The 24,801-nt window shown below is 38.8% G+C and overlaps 1 long non-coding RNA gene across 1 annotated transcript; it reads left to right on the top strand.

Moving 5' to 3' along the window:
* LOC110260744 lies at positions 9,647-11,034 on the top strand. Its single transcript, XR_002344112.1, has 2 exons — positions 9,647-10,363; positions 10,793-11,034. It is a non-coding gene; the product is annotated as an uncharacterized LOC110260744 (long non-coding RNA).

The raw sequence follows: 24,801 nt of genomic DNA, 5'->3' as shown, positions 1-24,801 counted from the left end.
TCAATAATTTCCCTAAATGTCAATGGACTGAATGCTCTAATCAAAAGACATAAAGTGGCAGACTGGATAAAAAAACAAGAGCCAACAATACACTGCCTACAAGAGACCCACCTTAGGGCAAAGGACACATGTTAACTGAAAGTGAGGGGATGGAAAAAGATATCTGATGCAAATAGAAATGACAGGAAAGCAGCAGTTGCTATACTGTTATCAGACAATATAGACTTTAAAACTAAGGCCATAAAAAAAAGTAAAGAACACTAATGATAAAAGGATCAATTCAACAAGAGGATATTGCAGTTCCTGTCAGAGGGCTCAGTGATAACAAACCCAGCTAGTATCTATAAGGATGGGAGTTCAGTCCCTGGCCTTTCTCAGTGGGTCAGAGATCTGGCATTGCCATCTCAACAGATACTGCAAAAATACAAAATAAAATGAGTACTATGAAAAATTTTATGCCAACAAATTTGACAACCTAGAAGATATGGACAACTTTCTAGACACATACAGTCCATCAAAACTGAATCAAGAAGAAACAGACCAACTGAACAGACCAATCACTAGAAATGAAATTGAAGAGGTCATAAAAACACTCCCTACAGATAAAAACCCAGGACCAGATGGCTTCACAGGCAAATTCTACCAAACATATAAAGAGGATCTGGTGCCAATCCTCCTTAAACTTTTTCAAAAGGCTGAAGAAGAAGGAACACTCCCAAAGACATTCTATGATGCCCCCATCACCCTAGTTCCAAAACCAGACAAAGCTACCACCAAAAAAGAAAACTATCAGCCAATATTTTTGATGAATATAGATGTAAAAATTCTCAACAAAATTTTAGCAAACCGAATTCAACAACATATCAAACAGATCATACACCGTGACCAGGTAGGATTCATCCCAGGTTCACAAGGATGGTTCAACATACGCAAATCAATCAACGTCATACACTTCATTAACAAAAGAAAAGTCAAAAATCATATGATCATCTCAATAGATGCAGAAAAAGCATTTGACAAAGTCCAACATCCATTCATGATCAAAACTCTCGCCAAAGTGGGTATAGAGGGAATATTCCTGAACATAATCAAAGCCATTTATGACAAACCCACAGCAAATATAATACTCAATGGAGAAAAACTGAAAGCCTTCTCACTCAAATCTGGAACAAGACAAGGATGCCCACTCTCACCACTGCTATTCAACATAGTTTTGGAAGTCCTAGCCACAGCAATTAGATAAACAAAAGAAATAAAATCATCCAAATAGGAAGAGAAGAGGTAAAACTGTCACTGTATGCAGATAACATGATACTATACATAGAAAACCCTATGGACTCAACCCAAAAACTGCTTGAACTGATTAATAAATTCAGCAAAGTAGCAGGATATAAGATTAATATTCAGAAATCAGTTGCATTTCTGTGTACCAACAATGAAATATTAGAAAAGGAATACAAAAATACAATACCTTTTAAAATTGCACCTCAAAAAATCAAATACCTTGGAATACACCTGACCAAGGAGGTAAAGGACTTATATGCTGAGAACTATAAAACTTTAATCAAAGAAATCAAAGAAGATGTAAAGAAATGGAAAGATATTCCATGTTCATGGATTAGAAAAATCAATATTGTAAAAATGGCCATATTACCCAAAGCAATCTACAGATTCAATGCAATCCCTATCAAATTACCCATGACATTTTCGTAGAACTAGAACAAACAATCCAAACATTTATATGGAAACACAAAAGACCCAGAATTGCCAAAGAAATCCTGAGAAAAAAAACCAAGCAGGTGGCATAACTCTCCCAGACTTCAAGAAATACTACAAAGCCACAGTCATCAAAACAGTGTGGTACTGGTATCAAAACAGACAGACAGATGAATGGAACAGAAGAGAGAACCCAGAAATAAACCCTGACACCTATGGTCAATTAATCTTTGATAAAGGAGGCAAGAACGTAATATGGGAAAAAGAAAGTCTATTCAGCAAGCATTTCTGGGAAAACTGGACAGCTGCATGCAAAGCAATGAAATTAGAACACACCCTCACACCATGCACAAAAACTCAAAATGGCTGAAAGACTTAAATAGAAGACAAGACACCATCAAACTCCTAGAAGAGAACATAGGCAAAACACTCTCTGACATCAACCTCATGAATATTTTCTCAGGTCAGTCTCCCAAGGCAACAGAAATAAGAGCAAAAATAAACCCATGGGACCTCATCAAACTGACAAGCTTTTGCACAGCAAAGGAAACTCAAAAGAAAACAAAAAGACAACTTACAGAATGGGAGAAAATAGTTTCAAAAGATGCAATGGAGAAGGACTTAATCTCTAGAATATATAAGCAACTTATAAAACTCAACAGCAAAAAAGCAAATCACCCGATGGAAAAATGGGCAAAAGACCTGAATAGACTGTTCTCCAAAGAAGATATACAGATGGCCAAGAAGCACATGAAAACATGCTCAATATCTCTGATTATAAGAGAAATTCAAATCAAAACGACCATAAGATATCACCTCACACCAGTCAGAATGGCCATCATTAGTAAATCCACAAATAACAAGTGCTGGAGGGGGTGTGGAGAAAAGTGAACCCTCCTGCACTGCTGCTGGGAAAGTAAGCTTGTACAGCCACTATGGAGAACGGTTTGGAGATACCTTAGAAATCTGTACATAGAACTACCATATGACCCCACAATCCCACTCTTGGGCATATATCCGGACAAAACGGTTTGGAGATACCTTAGAAATCTGTACATAGAACTACCATATGACCCCACAATCCCACTCTTGGGCATATATCCGGCATATATCTACTTAAAAGAGACACGTGCACCTGCATGTTCATTGCAGCACTATTCACAATAGCCAGGACATGGAAACAACCCAAATGTCCATCGACAGATGATTGGATTTAGAAGAAGTGGTATATATACACTATGGAATACTACTCAGCCATAAAAAAGAATGACATAATGCCATTTGTACCAACATGGATGGAACTGGAGATTCTCATACTGAATGAAATGTCAGAAAGACAAAGACAAATACCATGTGATTATCACTTATAACTGGAATCTAATATCCAGCACAAATGAACATCTCCTCAGAAAAGAAAATCATGGACTTGGAGAAGAGACTTGTGGCTGCCTGATGGGAGGGAGAGGGAGGGGGAGGGAGTGGTAGGGATCAGGAGTTTGGGGTTATCAGATGCAAACTTGCTCTTGGAATGGATTTACAATGAGATCCTGCTGAGTAGCATTGAGAACTGCCTAGATACTTATATCACAATAGAACAAAGGGAGGGAAAAAAAATGTATACATGTAAGTGTAACTTGGTCCCCATGCTGTACAGCAGAAAAAAAAAAAGAGTGCAGAAAGGGAACATTGGCATGCAGATAAATTTCTACCTCATCTAGATGGTAAATTACTTGATTATGTGGGGATTTTTTGTGTCTATGGGAGAAAATTCACCAAATTGTACACTCAGTATTTGTTGTTTTGTCTAAGCTATATTTTAATAAAAATGTCCTTGGAGTATAAAAAAAAAAAGAAAGAAAACTAAATATAGAACTAAATATGATCCATCAATTCCACTCCTGGGCATTTATCTGGACAAAACTACAACTCAAAAAGATACTCCAGTGTTTATTGCAGCACTATTCACAATAGCCAAGACATGGAAACAATTTAAATGTCCATGGAGTGATGGATGGATTAACAGGATGTGGTATATAAATGTAATGGAATACTACTCAGCCACAAAAAAGAACAAAATAATTATATTTGCAGCAACATGGATGCAAGTAGAGATTCTCATACCAAGTGAAGTAAGTCAGAAAGAGAAACTCAAATACCATATGATTTTACTTATATGTGGAATCTAAAACTTGGCAGAAATGAACCTATCTGCAAAAAGAAACAGACTCACAGACATAGAGAACAGACTTGTGGTTGCCAAGGGGGTGGGGAGGAGGGAGTGGGATAGACCAGGAGTTTGGGGTTAGTCAATACAAACTATTACATTTAGGATGGGTATGGAATGAGATCCTCCTGTATAGCACAAGGGAACTATGTTCAGTCTCTTGGGATAGAAGATGATTGAAGATAATATGAGAAAAATAATTACATATATATAACAGGGCCACTTTGCTGGCAGAAACTGGCATAACATTGTAAATCAACTATAATTAAAAAAAATTTTTAAAATATACCATTGGAGTTCCCGTCGTGGCTCAGTGGTTAAGGAATCCGACTAGGAACCATGAGGCTGCGGGTTTGATCCCTGGTCTTGCTCGGTGGGTTAAGAATCCGGCACTGCCGTGTAGATTGCAGATGCGGCTCAGATCCCACATTGCTGTGGCTCTGGTGTAGGCCGGTGACTACAGCTCTGATTCGACCCCTAGCCTGGGAACCTCCATATGCCGCAGGAGCGGCCCAAAGAAATAGCAAAAAGACAAAAAAAAAAAACAAAAAAAAAACAAAAAAACAAAAAAAACCCCCCAACCACCAACAACAACAACAAAAAGAAAGTATTCTCTAGTAACATGCTCTAAAAATTCTTAATTTAAGATTAGTCATAAAGGAAGAAAGTGCCAATTAGTAAGCTGCAAAGGCCACTCATAGGTGGCATAGTTGAAAGCCTACAAACTTGATTCTGGCCTCATCTATGTCATTTACCAAATCTTTCTACTTGAACAAACCACAAAACATCTTTAAGCCTGTTACTTATCTCTATAGCAAAATCAGTTGTACTTGCACTACTGATTTCACGGGGTGGTTGTGAGGATCAGAGATTTTGATGTATATATTAGCACATTTTAATTTAAAAATACTAAATAAATGTAAGTTAAATTGTTAAATAAAACCACCATTGCATCAATCTTCAGCCCTTTACAGGAATATTATGAAAGATGGTAATGATACTTAATATTTATAAGATTATAGTTATAATGTTTAAGACAGGTAACATTTGATATTGTCAAGTTTAATCTCATTTGCATATTTATAAGATCTTTATACTACTGAAAACATTTTGGATAATGCTAGAAGACTTGGACTCAGACAATTTCACTAAATACATGCTTGTCTGAGGTGACAAGGAGATTTTGACAAGCTGCTTTATGATAATACAGGAGTCAACATTGAAAATATAGCTTTGTTTAGCTGTAAGGGCCCTGGTCTAAACATTGGTAGGTTTGAAAACTACTTCTTATTCATTAACTTTTTGACCTTCCTTGGACAGATGATAAGTTTTAGGAATGAGAACTCATATTTACACACCGGGGTATCTGCAGTGCCCAACCCATTGTACATGCTTGATAAATACTTAGAGTCAACCTTTATTTCTTCCTTTACAAGTCTGAAATAATTTACTCTGTCTAATTTACAAAGTATTTTAAGGATCAAATATATTGTTAACTATCCAGGTGTAATCTGATTGTCACTATAGAAATGAAAATGTATTATATTTATTAAGACCTAGCTTGTCTCAACAATTAGCAAACCCTTTCAGAATACTGCAATTTTAACCAGTAGAGAAACTTATCTAAATGTTGACTTAAATGTCTATGTCAGATCATTGAAACAACTCAATAGCACTGTATTTTGAGTACTAGAACAACTAAGGAAGTAGGAAGACTATGATGAAACATGTGAAAAAAAAAAACTGCTGAGTTTTCAGTTATTTAAGGAAAAAGAAATTCAGTTATGTAAGGAAGTAGAATATTGCTGAAACTGAGAAAAAAACAGATGTCTGACCTTTCCTATGAGCCAAGTGGGGCTTTGGATGTAGTTGGAAGAATCCTATGCTTATAGATATAAGATAAATTTGATTCACTATCTTTATAGTTGATTGATTGTATCTCCAGCTAATCAAAGCCTATTGACTAGTGATCGATACAAAAGGCAGGAGAAAATCTGGGCCTATGAAGACAAAAATATTTACCTGTAACATAGCATTTCTTCATTCTATTTACCATTGTGAGCAAGGTGGAAATAGCCTACGCTATATGGTTTCATTGATTTAGGTATGAATTCTAATTTTATTTGCTATGGAACCTTGAGAAATTTAGTTTTTTGTTTATAAAAAGAGGTAATAATACATGTTTTACAGGGTAAGTTTTAATACTATAGATAAGGTATGTGTCATGTATAGTTATGTATATTTATAGGCTGAATTAAATTTTCTTATTTTCTCATCTTGTCTAGAGACACTGTTTGTTTCCTCTTTTAAATCTTTCTTTAGTGTAACTACTTTGCTCGAGATTCAGCACTTTCATTTTATTCAGATTTCTAGGATTATAATCCTGACTGTCAGTTGAGAGTATGCTGTTGTGGTTATTGTTTTTCATGAGCAACGTGGTTCTTGCCAATTGGCACACAAGGTTAAAGGGTATGATGGGCTCTACCCAGCTGCCTTCTCCTTGAACTGTTCTATGTGTGCTTGCCTCAGATCTGTCACTCCTTGAGACCTCAGCTTCTTGGTCCTCAGAAAGTGCTATGATTCATGGCAGCGAATTTGGCTTATGTTCTCCGGTATCTGCTGAAGTGAGGACATCCAGAAGTGCTGGGGAACATCATGGTTAATTTTGTGTCAAAATTGTTCTGGATATATCTTTTTTTTTTTAGGTGAGATTTAAATTAGTGGACTTTGGGAGTTCCTGTGATGGCTCAGTGGAAATGAATCTGACTAGCATGCATGAGGATGCAGGTTCAATCCCTGGCATCACTCAGTAGGTTAAGGATCTGGTGTGGTTGTGAGCTATGGTGTAATTTGCAGACATGGCTCAGATCCCATGTTGCTATGGTTGTGGTGTGGGCCAGCGGCTGTAGCTCCAATTCAACCTCTAGCCTGGGAACCTCCATATGCCACAGGTGTGGCCCTAAATAAAATAAAATAAAATAAATTAGTGCACTTTGAGTCAAGATGATTGCCCTCCATAATGTGGGTGGGCCTCATCCAATCAGTTGAAGACCTAAATAAAGCAAAGACTGATTTCTTCCAAATGGAAGAAATTCTGGCAGCAGATGGACTTTGAACTGGTGGTAATTTGTAACTAGAGGACACGGAAGGAGCACTGAGGAGGAAGGGCCTTCAATTCCTGTTTCTGATTACTTCAGTTCTGCTTTCTCTTTTTGCTCTTTCTATTACAGTATGCAACTAACATTCAGCTAACATTAAAAGTGCTAATTCTACCATCAAGAACCCTGTGGCAACAAGCAGATACAAATGCAAAACTATTCAGGGGCTGGAATATCATTTAACTATAAAAAGAATGAGATATTGATTGGCCAACAGGGACCTGCTGGGTAGCACAGAGAACTCTACCCAATATTCTGTGATAATCTATGTGGGAAAAGAATCTGAAAGAGAATAGATCTGTGTACACTTAGAACTGCATCGCTCTGCTGTACATCAGAAATGATCACACCCTTATAAATCAACTGTACTTCAATAAAAGTTTAAAAAATGAAAAAAAAAAGAATGAAGTACAAATACATACTACAGTCCGGTAACCCTTGAAAACATTATGCTAAGTGAAAAAAGTCAGTCACCAAGGATCACGTATTGTATAACTTGATGTGTATGAAACATCCAGAATAAGCAACATCATAGATATACACACAGATTGGGGTTTGACTGGGGTTGGCTGTGCTGGTGGGAGATGGGAAGCAACCGCTTAATGGGTACAGGGTTTCCTCTCAGGGTAATGAAAATGTTCTGGAACTAGATAGAGATGGTGGTTGAACAACATTGTGAATGTACCTAATGCCACTGAATCATCCACTTTAAAAAGAGTTAATTTTACATTATTCCAATTTTATCTCAATTAAAAGTAAAAGTATTTGGGAGTGACCCTCTCACAATGCGGAAAAATCCACACGTAAGGTAAGTTCACATAGAAAACAAAAAAGCATTATCTGGGAAGAGTCCACAGAAGCAACAAAGGAGAACTGGTCAGGACCAGAAGAGCCCAAAACCAGGTAAGCGATGACCTGAAAAACTACTAGAAAATAAAGGAAGTGATCTGAAGCAGTGTATTATAGTATAAAGGAGAGGAATTGAAACTGTTTAAAATAAAGGAAACAAAACAGGCATGTTTTAAAAATAACTAAACTGAACTTTTAGAAATAAACAATCTAAAAGCTAAAATTTTTAATGAATCAAATAAATATCTGATTAAATTAGACTGAAGGGTAAGTAATGTACTGTAACTTTTAAAAATTGAGGAAAATTAAGAGATTAAAAAATATGTAAGACATTTAAAAAACTTGGATGATAGAATGAGAAGATGCCAGAGAAGGTTTAATGAGAATTCTATAAGAAATAAATGAAATAAAATGATAAGAGAAAAACAATATTGAAGGAGTCAATGACAAATATTTTTTCCAGAATTCTCTTTATTGGGTAATGAAAATATAAACTGTTAGAATTCCTTTTAAGAAAAATTTGTCAATATCCAATGAAATCGAAGAATATGCATATTCTTATTTATTTTTTTTTTTTCAAGCAGCATTCATGGCATATGTAAGTTCCTGGGCCATGGGTTGAATCTGAGCCTCCTTAGAGACAATGGCAGATCCTTAACCCACTGAGCCACAGAAGGAATTCCAAATGTGCCTATTCTAAAAGCTCTTAATCCTATCTGTAATAGAGCCTACTTGTAGTTTTCTTTCTTCTTCTTTTTTTTTTTTTTTTTTTTTGTCTTTTTAGGGGCATGTGGCATATGGAAGTTCCCAGGCTAGGGGGTCTAATCGGAGGTGCAGCTGCTGGCCTACACCACAGCCCCAGCAACACCAGATTTGAGCAGCATCTGCAACCTACGCCACAGCTCACCACAACGCCAGAACACTAATTCACTGAGCGAGGTCAGGGATTAAACCCACGTCCGAATGAATACTAGTCGGGTTCATTAATAGCTGAGCCATGACAGGAACCACAAGAATGTGCATATTAAAAATAAAGATTAGGAGTTCCCGTCGTGGCGCAGTGGTTGATGAATCTGACTAGGAACCATGAGGTTTCGGGTTCGATCCCTGGCCTTGCTCAGTGGGTTAAGGATCTGGTGTTGCCGAGAGCTGTGGTGTAGGTTGCAGATGCGGCTCGGATCCCACGTTGCTGTGGCTCTGGTGTAGGCCGGAGGCTACAGCTCCGATTGGACCCCTAGCCTGGGAACCTCCATGTGCCGTGGCAGTGGCCCAAGAAATGGCAAAAAGATGAAAAAAAAAAAAAAAGATTGAGTTCCTTCTTCCTGGGTTACCAATGCTGGTGCTCCTTTGATGATAAGACTCCCTTCCCAGGTTCCAAGTCCAGACTGACTCACTGTGTACATACACAATGGTCTGTTCTCTTTTTCTTTTTTGAAACCTTGAAGAAATGCAACCCTAACATATTTAATATTCTTTGTTCAAACAAGATATAAAACTGTGTTGAAAACCCCGATTCTCTGAAACACTTTCTCAAGAGTTATCTGCGAAGTGGGCTTCCAGGTTAGTCATCAGTTTGGCTCAAATAAAACTCTTTCCTATTCTTTTTTTTAGGGCCACACCTGCAGCAAATGGAAGTTCCCAAGCTAGGGGTTGAGTCAGCTGCAACTGCCAGGCTACGCCATAGCCAAGGCAACCCTGGATCCTTAACCCACTGAGCAAGGTCAGGGATCAAACCTGCATCCTCATAGATACTAGTTGGGTTCTTAACCGGCCGAGCCACAATGGGAACTTCACCTATTCTTATCACTGATTGCTTATTGATTATTTCTGTCAACAAATCGAATAAGTACTATTCAGAAAAGTGTCTAATTCTGATCCTGATTCAAAATCAGTTATGTAGTTACATTATGCACAATTCTAATGGGATTTGATGATTTGATTAGTTCACAGACCGTAAATAGTGGGAGAGAAGTAAGGGGTGAAAACGTGTCTAGAGAGAAACATGAAATTCAGTAGCAAAGAATTAGAGCTGGAGAAAAGACAAATAACCAGAATAAGAGGTATTTCCCAAACAGCTTGTCACTTCGAGTCTCTTACTTTGGAGGGTTTAGTAGTATGTACTTCTATTTGTCTTGAAGCCTGCATCATATTACAATAAGGTTTAAAAATCCGTGTTCGAAGCTGAGCATTAACACCCATCTCATTTTGTTCCATCAGCCCTGTTGAAGACAGCAGGTTGAGAAGAGTGGGATAAAGTGTGGAGACAATACACCCGTGATTGAAGATAGAAGAAAGGAAAAGCTATAGCAGTTTCCCTGTCAGTCTGAACTCCAAGGTGGGCTCTTGGGCCGGTTAACTTCAGGAGCCACCTGCCCTAAATGCTATGGTTTTCCTAGAGCAACACCTAGGTGTTGAGGTGAGACAATGCTCTGTTTTTTGTTTTTTTTTTTTCTTTTTAGGGCGGCACCCTCATTATATGGAAGTTCCAGGCTAGGGGTTAAATCAGAGCTACAGCTGCTGGCTTACACCAGAGCCATAGCAACACAGAGCTGAGCTGCCTCTGTGGCCTACACCACAGCTCACAGCAATGACAGATCCTTAATCTACTGAGCAAGGCCAGGGATCGAACATGCATCCTCGTGGATCCTAGTTGGGTTTGTTGTCATGAGCCACAATGGGAACTCTGAAGACACTCTGTTTTAGAGATACAGTAAATGACATACAAAGAGTATTTTGAGAGAAATGGGGTATATCCTATGCACTGTGAACCTATTCTTTAAGTTTCCTATAAATCTCCGGTACCACATATATGTCTTACTAATGCTTCGGAATGAATTTGCTACAGTGACTGGGAATGGTGTTGAGTCCTGCCTCAAGGATGTCACGGGGTGAAGATAAAAGCTACTTGCAGTAGAGCTGAGAGCCAAGTTCCTTTCAAGGCGTTATCAACATAGGACTGGGAGAGTACAGACAGAAGGCCCATGTGAAGAGGAAGTCACATTGCATTAGAGAACCAACAGGAAAGTTGTCTTAAACTTGCAAAAAAAAAAAAAAAAAAAAGAGCAAAACCAAACTCTCAGTTTTTCTAGTAACAGAATACAAGCAATTTTCTGACTGTCTTTTTGATAGAAAAATGTCTTTTAATATTTCTGCTAATTGGCCCTTTTGATGCCCAGGAGGTAAAATTTCATTACACCCCTATGTGATAGGTCCATGGAGCTGAAAAGCCTTCAGGGCATACTGGATTTCCTCACAGGTATGGGACAGGAAGACACGGAATTTTGTATCAGAGAAATATGGGATTAGGTTATTTGGGAAAGGAGGTTATGAGGAAGTTACTTTCCTTCCTTCTCCCTGAAAATCCACTTCTGTCCTCACTTGCCAGTTTTTCTCTCATCACAATACAACAATAAAACAGAACCAGCCTGAGTGAGGAGACAGAAACCTAGCTGCCACTACTCAGAGAGTCCCCCTCCACTCCCTGCACACTTCCAACCAAGTCTCAGATCCCCTTTTCTGGTTAACACCTACTTAGTTTAAATTCACCTCAGGCTTCATCTTCTCAGGTAAGTGCATATGGACCCTCTGGTGTCTGCACTTTGAGTGGAGGGACCTGTCACTTTTGTTCCCCAGGAGCCCCAAAGAGTAACGAATTCATCATTGCTCAATAAATGACTCCGAATACCCTGCTTAAGATGGGTTATTATTTGTTTTTTCTACATCACAAAAAAGAATCCCATAAAAATATAATTACCAAGAAAATTCCTGTTCTGATTAGTTAAATAAAAATCAGATATTTAAGTCCTCACCCTCTGGATCCTGGATCCAAAGCAGTATGTTTTTCTTTACAAATTGTTTTGCTTTGTGCTTATGTTTCACTTTTCTCTGAAAACCATTCGTGTGTGTCTTGATAAAATCCAAATGATAATGAGAAGAATGGCCGCATGGTGCACCTTGAGGAAAATTGGGGAAATGTTGACGTTTTTCTGTTGTCCTTTAGCACTGTTTGCTTAGTGTTTTACTTCCCAGTTTCTTTTTGTTTGTTTGTTTGTTTGGGGCCACCCCCGTGGCATATGGAAGTTCCCAGGCTAGGGGTCAAATCAGAGCCACAGCTGCTGACCTACGCCACAGCCACAGCAACTTGGGATCTGAGCCATGTCTGTGACCGATGCTGCAGCGTGTGGCAATGACAGATCCTTAATCGACTGAGCAGGATCTGGGATAGAACCTGCAACCTCATGCATATTAGTCAGGTTCATTGCCACGAACCTGGGATTGAACCCACATCCTCAGGTTCAATTAGTCAGGTTCTTAACCCTGCTGTGCTGAGCCACAATGGGAACTCCTACTTCTCCATTTCTAGTACCACTTTGAAACTCTTGACGTGCCAGGCCTGCCTCTGCTCTCCTCTACCTGGTCCACTCTTTTCAACATTGCTGTCCATCTGCATCAGACAGGTCTCCATCATTGACCCTTCCATCCAAACTCATTTGTCTCATTACCTAAGAGCCTGGCTCTCTGGAGAAAATAAAACAGCCAATGGTTTCATGTTAGCTGACTGAATCTCTACGTAAGTTGAGAAAAAGCAGGGCTGGAGTTCCTCAGTGGCTCAGCAGATTAAGGATCAGGGGTGGTCACTGCTGTGGCATGGATCTGAGACATATTAGGTTTTGAGTTCTGAGCAGAGAAATGATGGAGACAGATTAGGTTTTGAGTTCTGAGCAGAGAAATGATGGAGACAGATTAGGTTTTGAGTTCTGAGCAGAGAAATGATGCAGACAGATTAGGTTTTGAGTTCTGAGCAGAGAAATGATGCAAGGCGGGGAGGGGGAAGTCCCCACAGCGCTTTGCATTCTCATGGGAACCTGAGGCACCAGGCTGAGCTGTGAAGCTTCCACTTCTTCCTCTGGCTTGGAAGCCGAGAGCAGGCAGATGCCAGGAGGGATGAGTAGGAGCAGGGGGAGGGACACGCAGATACCAGTAGGCTGAAGGGCCTCTGAGTACCACAGCACAGAAGGTTCTAACCTCTGCCCCTGGGAACTCTGCCCTCAGCCACCACAGAGAAAGAAAAAGAGAGAAACAGAGAGAAAACCTAAAGCAGCACTTCTCTAGCCGAGAACTGTTGTGGCTAACAGTTTTGTAAAATCTCCTTTGATCATGAAACAGGAAGCAAGCTTGGTCAGGATGTTGACTTATAAGAAAACTTTTTTCATCCCATGTTTTAGAGTTTGATTAACATAGAGTTGACTTACAAGATGGTGATAATTTCTGCTGTACAACAAAGTGATGCAGTTATACATGCACACATATCCATTCTCTTTCAGATTCTTTTCTCACATAGATGATCACAGAATATTGGGTAGAGGTCTCTGTGCTATACAGCAGGTCCCCTTTGGCCAGTCAATTCTCATATACCTCAGTGTGCATATGCTCATCCCAAACCCAAAGGCCATCCCTCTCTACTCCTCCCTTATAATTTTTTAAGTGAAAAAACCATAATTTTTTCAAATTCTGTGGGTCTGTTTCTGTTCTGCAAATAAGTTCATTTATATCCTTTTTCTAGATTCCACATGTAAGTGATATCACATGATGTTTGTCTTTCACTGTCTAACTTTACTTAATATGATAATCTCTAGGTCTATCCACGTTGCTGAAAACGGCATCATTGCATTCTTTCTTCTGGCTGAGTAATATTGTACTGTATGTATGTACCACATCTTTACCCACTCCTCTGTTTATGGACATTTAAGTTGCTTCTATGTCTTTGCTATTGTAAATAGTGCTGCAGTGAATGTTGGGCACATGTAACTTTTTGAATTATAGTTTTCTCCAGATAGATGTCCAGGAGTGGGATTACAGGGTCAAATTTATTTTTAGTGTTTTGAGGAACCTCCACACTGTTTTCCATAATGGCTGTACCAGTGTATATTACCACCAAGAGTGTAGGAGGGTTCCCTTTTCTCCATACCCACTCCAGGATTTATGGTTTGTAGATTTTTTGATGATGGCCATACTGGCTGGTGAAAGGTGGTACATCACAGCAGTTTTGATTTGTTATCACTAGTAATTAGCCATGTTGAGAATCTTTTCATATGTTTTTGGCCACCTGTATGTCTTCTTTGGAGAAATGTGTATTTAGATCTTTTGCCCCCCCGCCTTTTTGTCTTTTTAGGGCCATATGCATGCCACATGGAAGTTCCAAGGCTAGGGGTCAAATTGGAGCTGTAGCTGCCAGCCTATGCCACAGCCACAGCAATGTCAGATCCAAGCCACATCTGCAACCTCCATCACAGCTCAAGGCAGTGCTGGATACTTAAATCACGAACCAGGCCAGGGATCAAACCCACATCCTCATGGATACTGGTAGGGTTTGTTACCACCAAGCCACATGGGGAGCTCTGATCTGCCCATTTTTCGACTGGGTTGTTTATTTCTTTGATATTGTGCTGCAGGAGGTGTTTATGTATTCTAGAGATTAAAACCCTGTCTGTTGCTTCATTTGCAAATGTTTTCTCCCATTTTGTGGGTTATCTTTTTGTTTTTTTATGGTTTCCTTTGCTGTGCAAAAACCTCTAAGTTTAATTAGGTCACATTTGTTAATTTTTGCTTTTATTCTCATTACTCTAGAGAATGGACATGAGAAGATATTGCTGCAGTTTATGTCAAAGAGTGTTCAGTTTATGTTTTCCTCTAAGAGTTTTATAGCATCCAGTCTTATATTTAGGTCTTTAATCCATTTTGAGCTTATTTTTGTGTACATTATTATAGAGTATTCTAATTTCATTATTTTGCATATAGCTGTCCAGTTTTCCCAGCACCACTTATTGTAGAGACTGTCTTTTCTCCATTGTATATTCTTGCCTCCTTTGTCAAGATTAGTTGCCCAAAGGTGCATGGGTTTATGTCTGGGCTTTTTATCCTGTTCCACTGATCCATACTTCTGGGCGTTTTTTGGTGTGTGTCATTACCATACTGTTTTGATGACAGTAGCTTTATAGTATAGTCTGAAGTCAGGGAGCTTGATTCCTTCAGCTCCATTTTTCTTTCTCAGGATTACTTTGGCTATTCAGAGTCTTTTGTGTTTCCATACAAATTTTAAATTGTTTTTGTTCTAGTTCTGTGAAAAACGACATTGGTAATTTGACAGGGATTGCATTGAATCTGTAGATTGCTTTGGGTAGTATGCTCATTTTGACAATGTTGATTCTTCCAATCCAAGAGCATGGTATATCTTTCGTACTGTTTGTGTCATCTTTGATTTCTTTCATCAGCATCTTATAGTTTTCAGAGTACAGATCTCTTGTTGATCTGCTGCTGGTTGTAAATAATCTTATTGTCTATCTCTAAGCCAAATACTCTCATTAGAATGTTGGAGGTGGAGACGGTCATTTTAAAGTAAACAATTTTGGATGAAAAGAGAGCCCTACACCTGTAATAGAAGAACACTGTGAGACGCATGATCAATTTTAAGAAAAGTCAAAAGAAGTTCTACATCTGGGTGTATTAGGGTGGCTCTGTCACAGCCCAGGAGCAAAGTCTTTTTTTTTTTTCTTTTGTCTTTTTTTTGTCTTTTTAAACACATGGAAGTTCCCAGGTGATGGGTTGAATTGGAGGTGCACAGCAACAGCAAAGCCAGATGCCAGATCTGAGCCGCATATGTGACCTACACTGTAACTTATGGCAATGTCAGATTCTTAACCCACCAAGCAGAGGTGGGGATCAAACCCACATCCTCATGGATACTAGTAAAGTTCATTACCACTGAACCACAACAGGGACCCCCAAGAAAACTTTATTAAAAAGTACCCACACTCCCAAAAGGGTGCTTTTTCTAGTGTGTACAAGGGATATCACATGGCTAGCAGGAGTTTTGTCTCAGCCCCTCAGAGTTCACTGGAGTGGTCTTGGAGTTATATTTGCTCCAGTCAAATCTGGCAAGACAGCTTCAAACCATGGGCCCCATGGGGCTTTGTTGAGGCAGGCATATCAACAGCCACACATCAGAATGCCAGATGGAGGGGATTTATCATGGGATTGGAGCCTCTTAAGACAGGGATGATTCCTGTGACTTTGCTCAGAAGGTAAGTGGCTTTGCCAAGAGCACCAACATAAGGGTTGTGTGTAGTAGGGGGTGTCTTCTACTTAGTAGCTTGGGATTACTAAGGCATTCTTGACTCTCTGCTTATTACTTCTGTGTTCCTGGGCAAGCTACTCAACTTCTCTGCACTCCAATTTGATTTTTTGTAAAATGAGCGAAAAAACAGTGTATCTGTTCATTTATAGGTAGTTTTCTTCAACTCCAATGCTTGTCCAAAGGGTCTGCAACCAGCTAGAGGTCAGAGTTTGTAACGTCAGTGAAGAAGGACCACCTCAGAGTCCCATAGAAAAAGACACGACAAGGCACCTCCAACTCCCTACACTTTCATTGCAAAGAGTAAACTCTTAGGAACAGGTTTCTGATGTTTTTGCTTAGATAATATTCAGATCTTTCTGGTGTGTTGATCAAGATTTCCAGACCTCTTTTTAGTTGAGAAACAACTTCATGAGACCATGACCAAAAATCCAGTTGAATAGGAATTAATGCCATAAGGCTGAATAAACAGATGAGGGATATTTTACCATGGTTATTTAGAATACTGCTGATGCTGTTTAATGCTGGATTTTTCAGAATCTGTAATGAGGCCCTTTTTCATTTTAAGTTGTCTGTACATCTTACCAATCCAATAGTTTCTTTGGTAAACTGAAATGAAACATTTTAAATGATATCTGATTTTTACTGTCTGACCTCGCTCACCCCCAGTTCAGAAATGTATTCTCTTTACTTTTCACGGAAGTACAGTCATCACAAAGTTTCAGAGAAAAGAAATCCCAGAAGGCAACAGTGAGGTTAAGCCACATGTCACTTCAGGACCTTGTCCCTGTTATACGTAGCAAATGTGAGTTTGATCAACATGGCCTATTGATGGATGATCAAACTCAAGAGCTTCTCTACTTGACAACATCCCTTAATGACCTGGGACCGAAAGAATGGTATGCATAGATGTCGGCAAAACATCCTACTAAACATCACAGAATCTAGGTGTTGTGAAAGAAAAAGAATGTAAAGGGTATTTCAGCTTTTCCCAAGGCAGTAAGAAAAAGCAGGAAGAAACTGCAGGTGCCTCTGTGATATTTCTAATAAGTAAACTTCGTCTGACTTTTATGAGGTTCAATATAATTTCCAAATATGCATTTCAAATTCTTGCAATAAGATCTACCTAAGAAGACACACCATCCCTTGCCTTCAATGCTAGAGTCTCAATGTGCTCCACAAAGACTTGCCTACACCCAAGGGAGACCAGGTTTTTGTGAATTTCATGAGTGTTTGCTGAAACAAATTAGTTTTCTTTGGAGCTGATATAGTGAGAACATGTTCCCTGCAGCTTAGCACCACATCCTTAGAGAACCTGTCTTTGAGAAGAACAAAGCAAAAAGCATCATTTCTTTCCTCTGAAATTCTTCTTGCATAAGAAGAGTCACGTGAATGCTCTGCAAGCTGTAGAAGCTATTGATGCAAACAAGACTCATAAGCAAAGTGTGTTGAAAAGTTAGTTACCCAACCCAGGTGCCTCTTTGGCCCTGGGTTAACCCAGTCATGAACAATGCGTACTCCGGTACTGAAAGGTACAACTTCTTTCTCTGATTGCCCAAATATGACTGATGCAATCATAGCATTACTTGCTGGAAAGGATGTGGAGAAAAGGGAACCCTCCTACCCTGTTGGTGCGAATGTAAATTGTTGGAACCACTGTGAAAAACAGTATGAATATTTCTTTCTTTTTTTTTTTTTTTTGTCTTTTTTCCATTTCTAGGGCTGCTCCAACAGCATATGGAGATTCCCAGGCGAGGGGTCTAGTCGGAACTGTAGCCACTGGCCTACGCCAGAGCCACAGCAACGAGGGATCCAAGCAGCGTCTGCAAACTACACCACAGCTCATGGCAATGCCAGATCCTTAACCCACTGAGCAAGGCCAGGGATCAAACCCGCAACCTCATTGTTCCTAGTCGGATTCGTTAACCACTGCGCCACGACGGGAACTCCAAAGATTTCTTAAAAAGCCAAATTTAGAACTACCATATGATCCAGCAATTCCACTGCAGGGCATATATCTGAAGGACACTGTAATTTGAAAAGATACATGCACCCTGATGTCCATCGCAGCACTATTTATAATGGCCAAGATATGGAAGCAACCTAAATGTCCATCAACAGAGATAAAGAAGATATGGCATATCTTCTATTGTGTGTATTCTAATATATGCATATATTTAGAATATTACTCCTTTGTAAAAAAGAATGAAATAAAGCCATTTGCAGCAACATGAATGGACCTAGAAATTACCATACTAAGTGAAGTGAGAAAAGGCGAGTATCATATGAGATCACTAATACACAGAGTCTAATAAAAATGATACAAAAGAACATATACACAAAACAGAAACGGACTCAAAGATTCCAAAAGCAAACATACGATTGCCAAAGGGGAAATGCAGGTTAGAAGGATAAATTAGCAGGTTGGGATTAACATATACACACTACCATATATAAAATAGATAATCAACAAGGACCTACTGTACAGAACATGGAAATCTACTCAATACTGTGTAATAACCTATATGGGAAAAGAATTTGAAAAGGAATAGATTTATATATGTGTATATGTATATGTATAACCAATTCACTTTGCTCTATACCTGAAACTAATGCAACATTGTAAATCAACTATACCCCAATATGTCTTTTTTTTTTTTAAATCTTATCATTACTTAACTCTGGGAATAAGCTCTTAATCCAGGCTTGAAAAGATAGATACCATTTTCTCGATTTGGGCCCAACAACTCTAATTTGCTTACATAGCCAACTGTCTTCCTATGATTGTTTGTGTGGTTCGCCATGACATGTGGTCCATCTCTGTCTGGGTTTCTAGCTTCTTAGTTTTCTCCATGGAGTTTTGTGGGGACTCTGCAGTATCATTGCCAATGGCTGAGTCAGGACCATTTCTGGCCTATATCTTACATAGGTAGATACAAAAAGGCTGTCTTATGACTTCAAAGAAATATCTTCAGCCTCAACTTTAGGTTTTGCATTCAGTTTTTTTTTCTTTTTTTGGCTGCATCCATGGAGGCTCCCAGTCCAGGGACTAAACCCATGCCAAAGCAGCAACCTGGGCCACTGGATTGACAACAGTGACCAACAGAGTGAAGAGAATAGTAATTAGCGTAGAGATGTTGGGAAAAATAAAGATACACTCATGAAGTTGACAGACTATCCAACAATTAGGCATGTAAACCTGATATTTCAATTATTCAAATGAACCTACTCTGGCAGCTTCATGGGTACTGTACCAAGAAACTGAATCATCCCAGTGGAGAAAGGTAATAAGGCAAGGTACACAGTGTAATGATGATCTTTGACTTCTTTCGATGGGATTGATAAAAATTCAACTGCTTCTTTTATAAAGAATCACCCTTTTACAGACAAAACTACAAACCCAAGTCAAAGCCTGCCAATGAAATTACAGGAGAGTGTAGATCCAAAATTGGAAGGGCTGTTTACCTGGTGGTGGGGCATAAAGTGTGCACAGTGCCATGAACATGACAGATGGTACAATGGCTACTCTTGAGATGGACTTCTAAGTTAATTAGAGATATTGGTACAAAATCAATTTGTGCCAAATTTGGAAGATATAAACAATATTTTGAAGTTAAAACTTAGATCAACATTTTCAATCCCCAGGACCAATCAAGTTTTTGCTTGTCTTCTTTTTGTCCGAGAAAGAGGAAAAGGACTCTGACATCTGCAACTGCCCAATACGCTTTCTAATCCGACTCAAAATGAAAGGAGGGGCTCAAATCAATAAAATTAGGAATGAAAAAGGAGAAATTAAACTGACTGCACAGAAATACAAAGGATCATAAAAGACTACTATAAGCAAATATATGCCAATAAAATGGACAACCTAGAAGAAATGGACAGATTCTTACAAAGGTACAACCTACCAAGACTAAACCAGGAAGAAATTGAAAATATGAACAGACCAATCTCAAGTACCAAAATTGAAAATGTAATTAAAAACCTTCCAAAAAACAAAAGTCCCGGACCTAATGGCTACACAGGTGACTTAGAAAGTCACCAAGTGAAGGTACTTCTGCCAAGACTTCGGTGAACACAAAGGAAGAGAAGACTAGTTCTGTAAATAAACTGGTAGACAGTCTACAACCCAAGGAAAATAACTGCTTACAATTAACTGAAATCTCAATCATAGTGTTCAATTGTCTACACATCATTCATCCTTAAGAAACAAACTTGGCATTCCCATTGTGGCTCAGTGGTAACAAACCCAACTAGCACCCATGAGGACGTGGGTTTGATGCCTGGCCTTGCTCAGTGGGTTAAGGATCTGGCATTGCCATGAGTTGTGGTGTAGGTCACACATGTGTCTTGGATCTGGCATTGCTATGACTATGGTGTAGGCTGGCAGCTACAGGTCAAATTCAACCCCTAGCCTGGGAACTTGCATATGCTGCAGGTGTGGCCCTAAAAAGACAAAAAAAAAAAAAAAAGCAAACTTCTTTAACATTCCTCAAATCTGACCTGAACAGATCCAAATGCTTTTTTTTTTTTTTTAAATTGCAGTTCATTCTGAAAAAATCCTTTCTGTCAAATAAAAAAAAAAAAGTTACCTTCCTTTAAATAAAGAATCTGTGAATGAATGGTTGAGGCACATGCCTCCTGAAGTATGGAGAACTGATAAATATCTCACAAACCAACATCATACTACCGGAGAACTACTGACAATGTATATTAACTATAGAATCCTTTCCGAAATCAGAAAAACTTCCTCTTCAAATGTAAATCTTTGGGAGGAATATCATGGAGCAGTGATAAACAAAAAGAACAATTGCCTGGGCATCCAAGTTGGCCAAGATGAATCTGAATAAACTGATAGTAACTTCAATCACAGCCAGAGTCCCTTCACAGCCAGAGTGATTTCCTTACATAGTAGATCTATTAATTCTCTTTAATTGTCCTGAAAATATTTTGATATGTACTGTTTTATTTACAAATTTAGTTATTTTAAACCCACTATGGCACAGTAGGTTAAAGATCTGACTGCAGTGGCTCAGATTGCTACAGAAGCATGGGTTCCATCTCCATCCTGGTGCAGTGGGTTAAGGATCCAGGCATTGCCTCAACTGTAGTGTAAATCACAGCCACGGCTCAGATTTGATCTCTGGCCAGGGAACTTTCATATTCTGTGGGTGCTGCAAAAAAAAAAATTTAGTTACTTTTATCTATAGAGGTAAATATACTGAAGTTAAATGAGCCATTCCTCCATTATACAAATTTTAACATTTTTTTGGCTTATAAAGACATAGTATTGGTATGCATAGGATATTCCAATGAAATTTATGCCCACATACAGATTTTATTCATCCAGAATTTATTTCAGTGTATATTACAAAATAAAATATTTCATTTCACGAAATTTTCACCCATTTGACTCAAGACATTGAGTATTGTCTTTATTCTTTATTGATTTGCTTTGCCATCCTGAAGACAGATTGAATACTTTTGTATGGAAATATATATTTATAGATCACCTATGTTGTTTCATTATCTGCCTCATGGCAAATTCATACAGGAAACTTGTTTAATTTTTTGAAACCTGTTTAATATCTAATAAGAGTATTCAATCCATTTATTATTCCTTTTAGAATTATCTTTGAGACTTCTATTGATTACTCTTTTATCTCAATTATTCTGAACACTTCTTTTCAATAGACTTTTTTTTTCTTTTCTTTTTTTTTTTTTTTTAGGGCCACATCTGAGGCATATGAAGTTCCCAGGTCAAATTGGAGCTACAGCTGCTAGCCTACACCACAGCCACAGCAATGTGGCATCAGAACTGTGTCTATGACCTACACCACAGCGCAAGGCAACGCTGGATCCTTAACCCACTGAGCAAGGCCAGGGATCGAACCCTCATCTTTATGGATTCCAGTCAGGTTCATAACCGACTGAGCCACAGCAGGAACTCCCTCAATAGACTTTCACATTTGGAGTTGGCTGAAGTAAATATTTTTCAGAGGAAGATATCTTTTCTCTTTCTTCTCACAACATTAACATCTGCACATGAAAAGTGTGTTCCCAAAATGCATATTTTTTTTCTGTTTTCTCATCCTTGAATGGAGTTATATCCTGCTGTGAAATGGGAAACTGTTACATCAAAAAGGAGAGCTCTCAGTATTAGGACATTTTCACTCAAGAATTGGCCACTTTCCGCCTACTTTCTCTAATATAAAACTGGAGAGCAGTTTGGTCATGTAGTGATAGTATGATTTCTAGTAATTGATAATGTTACCAAGCGTTGCTACTCTTCACCCTGGGTAAACCTAAGTGGTCTCTTGAGGCCAGGAGAAGACCGTAAAGCGTGCTTTCAGTTCAGAGAAGGTGACAGGCAAAGACCGACACGTCCAAGCCTGTGTTACCGCTGTTGGCACCACTCTAGGGATGCTGGTGCTCCAAACCCAAGGTCATGCAAAGTGGTTTTTTGCTGAAATTTTTGTATTCTGGCTCCCCAGATGGGGGAATGGGCTACCTTCTATCCTCAGTTGTGGGAATTCTATGACTTGTTTATTCCATCCTCAGAGTTGTAGGGCAGCCAGTGCACAAGAGTCCCAGGGTCCTCATTTCAGGTAGGGGCCTTCACTGGCCTTGTGCCCTGCCCTGATGTGATTTCCTGAGTGTAGCTTTTCTCATCTGGGGCAGTTTTCATGCTTGTTTTTTTTTTAATTTAATTTAATTTAATTTTTAAATTTTGTATTGTATTCTTTTTTATGGCCATACCTGCAGCATATGGAAGTTTCTGGGCCAGGTGTCGAATTGGAGCTGCAACTGCAGGCCTACACCACAGCCACACAGGATCTGAGCGCCGTCTGTGACTTAGGCAACGTCAGATCCTTCACCCACTGAGCAAAGGCCAGGGATTGAACCCACATCCTCGGAGAGACAATGTCAGGCTCATAACCTGCTGAACCGCAATGGGAACTCCGCCATGCCTGTTTTAAAGGCTGTCATTAGAAGTGCTCAGAAACTACTTTTAGGCCACTTCTCAGTTTTCTATCTGTCATGGCTCTGGTGGGAAAACTTCTACTTGTTATTAAGGAACTTGGTTAATTCTAGCCCATCAATTGCTATAGCTGTAGAAATTTCTTCCATATTGTAACACGTATCCAGTTTAAAATTCAATCAGGTACCATGCTGTATTTCCCCTGTATTACAGGGTATTTCCGTAAGATACTGGAAGAGAAGACAAGTCATTTTTCACTAGAAATCTCTGCATTTTTAGACATGTGCTGCCATTTGCTTTGAAGGTACCTACTTTATCCCAGTGAAGGATTAAAAAATGAGCACATGTAGGCATTGCTCATCTCTATTCATGTTCCCTTTACACACTATCATCATATTCAGCCTTGCTTCACTTAAATCTTAATGTCCACCCTTTTTATAAGCACAAATATTGAAGAAGTCTAATTGCTGTAAGATGTATTGAGCTATATATATGGTTCATTGTTTGAAAACAACTTAGCTGGATTTCCTTTTGTTCAACATCTGGAAGAAAACTATTATCTTTATTCTAAACCAGCACTATTGAATCAGCTTTCTGCCATGGTGGAAATATTTCCCATCAGTGCACCCAAAATTGTAGCCACTAGCTATAGGTGGCAACGGGGCACTTGGGAGTTGTCTAGATTTCTAAATTTTAGGTAAGTATAATTGACCTGAATATAAACACTCAAATGCGATTAATCATGACTACATTGGACAGTAGCTTTAAAGCTATGGTCTGGATTTAGACATCAAAGTGTTTAGAAAAGAATATTGTTCACCACTGATTTTTTTTTTTTTTTTTTTTTTACCACCAATGTCAGGATTTGTCAGGAGTGGCAAAATCAATACATATTTTAAAACAAACTCTTTGGATACTTCTTGTTAAAAAAATGGTACAGGTATAGGTCATATGCACTAGGAGATACCTGTTTGTTATGTTTACACAAATGAGTAGTTGAACAAGGTATTACTCAAGGACTGATTTCAAAAGACCTAATGCTTGTGGTCAGTCAGAAGAAATTGTGTTGGAGAAGCAGTAAACAGGCAGTGAAGGAATAGAGAGCCACGACAAACATCCTAATTATGGGAAAACTGTACTATGAAGTGTAATGCATGGTTTCAAGGATGGGCTTTGGTGATGAACAAGAGAAAGTGAGGCGTGGCACTTGTCCACTGTGTAATGTTGGCAAGTTACATAGACTCCATAAGCATCATCCATTTTACTACTAAAGTGGCAGTGATAACAATAGTTTTATAACTTTGAGGATACAATGTCTCAGATTAAATAAATACCACACATGTTAACTTTTCATATGATTAACTCCTCCCTGCATGACAGCATAAAATTATACAAATGCAGAATGATGCGAATATTAGAAAACAGCACCCTGGTATGCAGGGGAAAAAATACTTTGATAATGGACAAGTCAATAGAACTTCAGTCTTCCCAAATCCTCAAGAAAAGGAAATAACATGACTTTATTTATAGATGCCGGAGAATATAAATTGATACCAAGAGGAGGCAGTATATAATACATTAAACAGGACTCTGGTACAGGAAGAGATTTGGGTTTAAAACTTAACTATGTAATTCAGGGATTCTTTGACTTTAAACAAATCATGTAACCTTTTAAAGTCAAGTATAGGAGTTCCCGTCATGGCTCAGTGGTTAACGAATCCAACTAGGAACCATGAGATTG

This window comes from Sus scrofa, chromosome 5 (genome assembly GCF_000003025.6).
Source record: "Sus scrofa isolate TJ Tabasco breed Duroc chromosome 5, Sscrofa11.1, whole genome shotgun sequence".
Classification (NCBI taxonomy): Eukaryota; Metazoa; Chordata; class Mammalia; order Artiodactyla; family Suidae; genus Sus; species Sus scrofa.
This window is presented reverse-complemented; position numbering and strand designations above follow the sequence as displayed.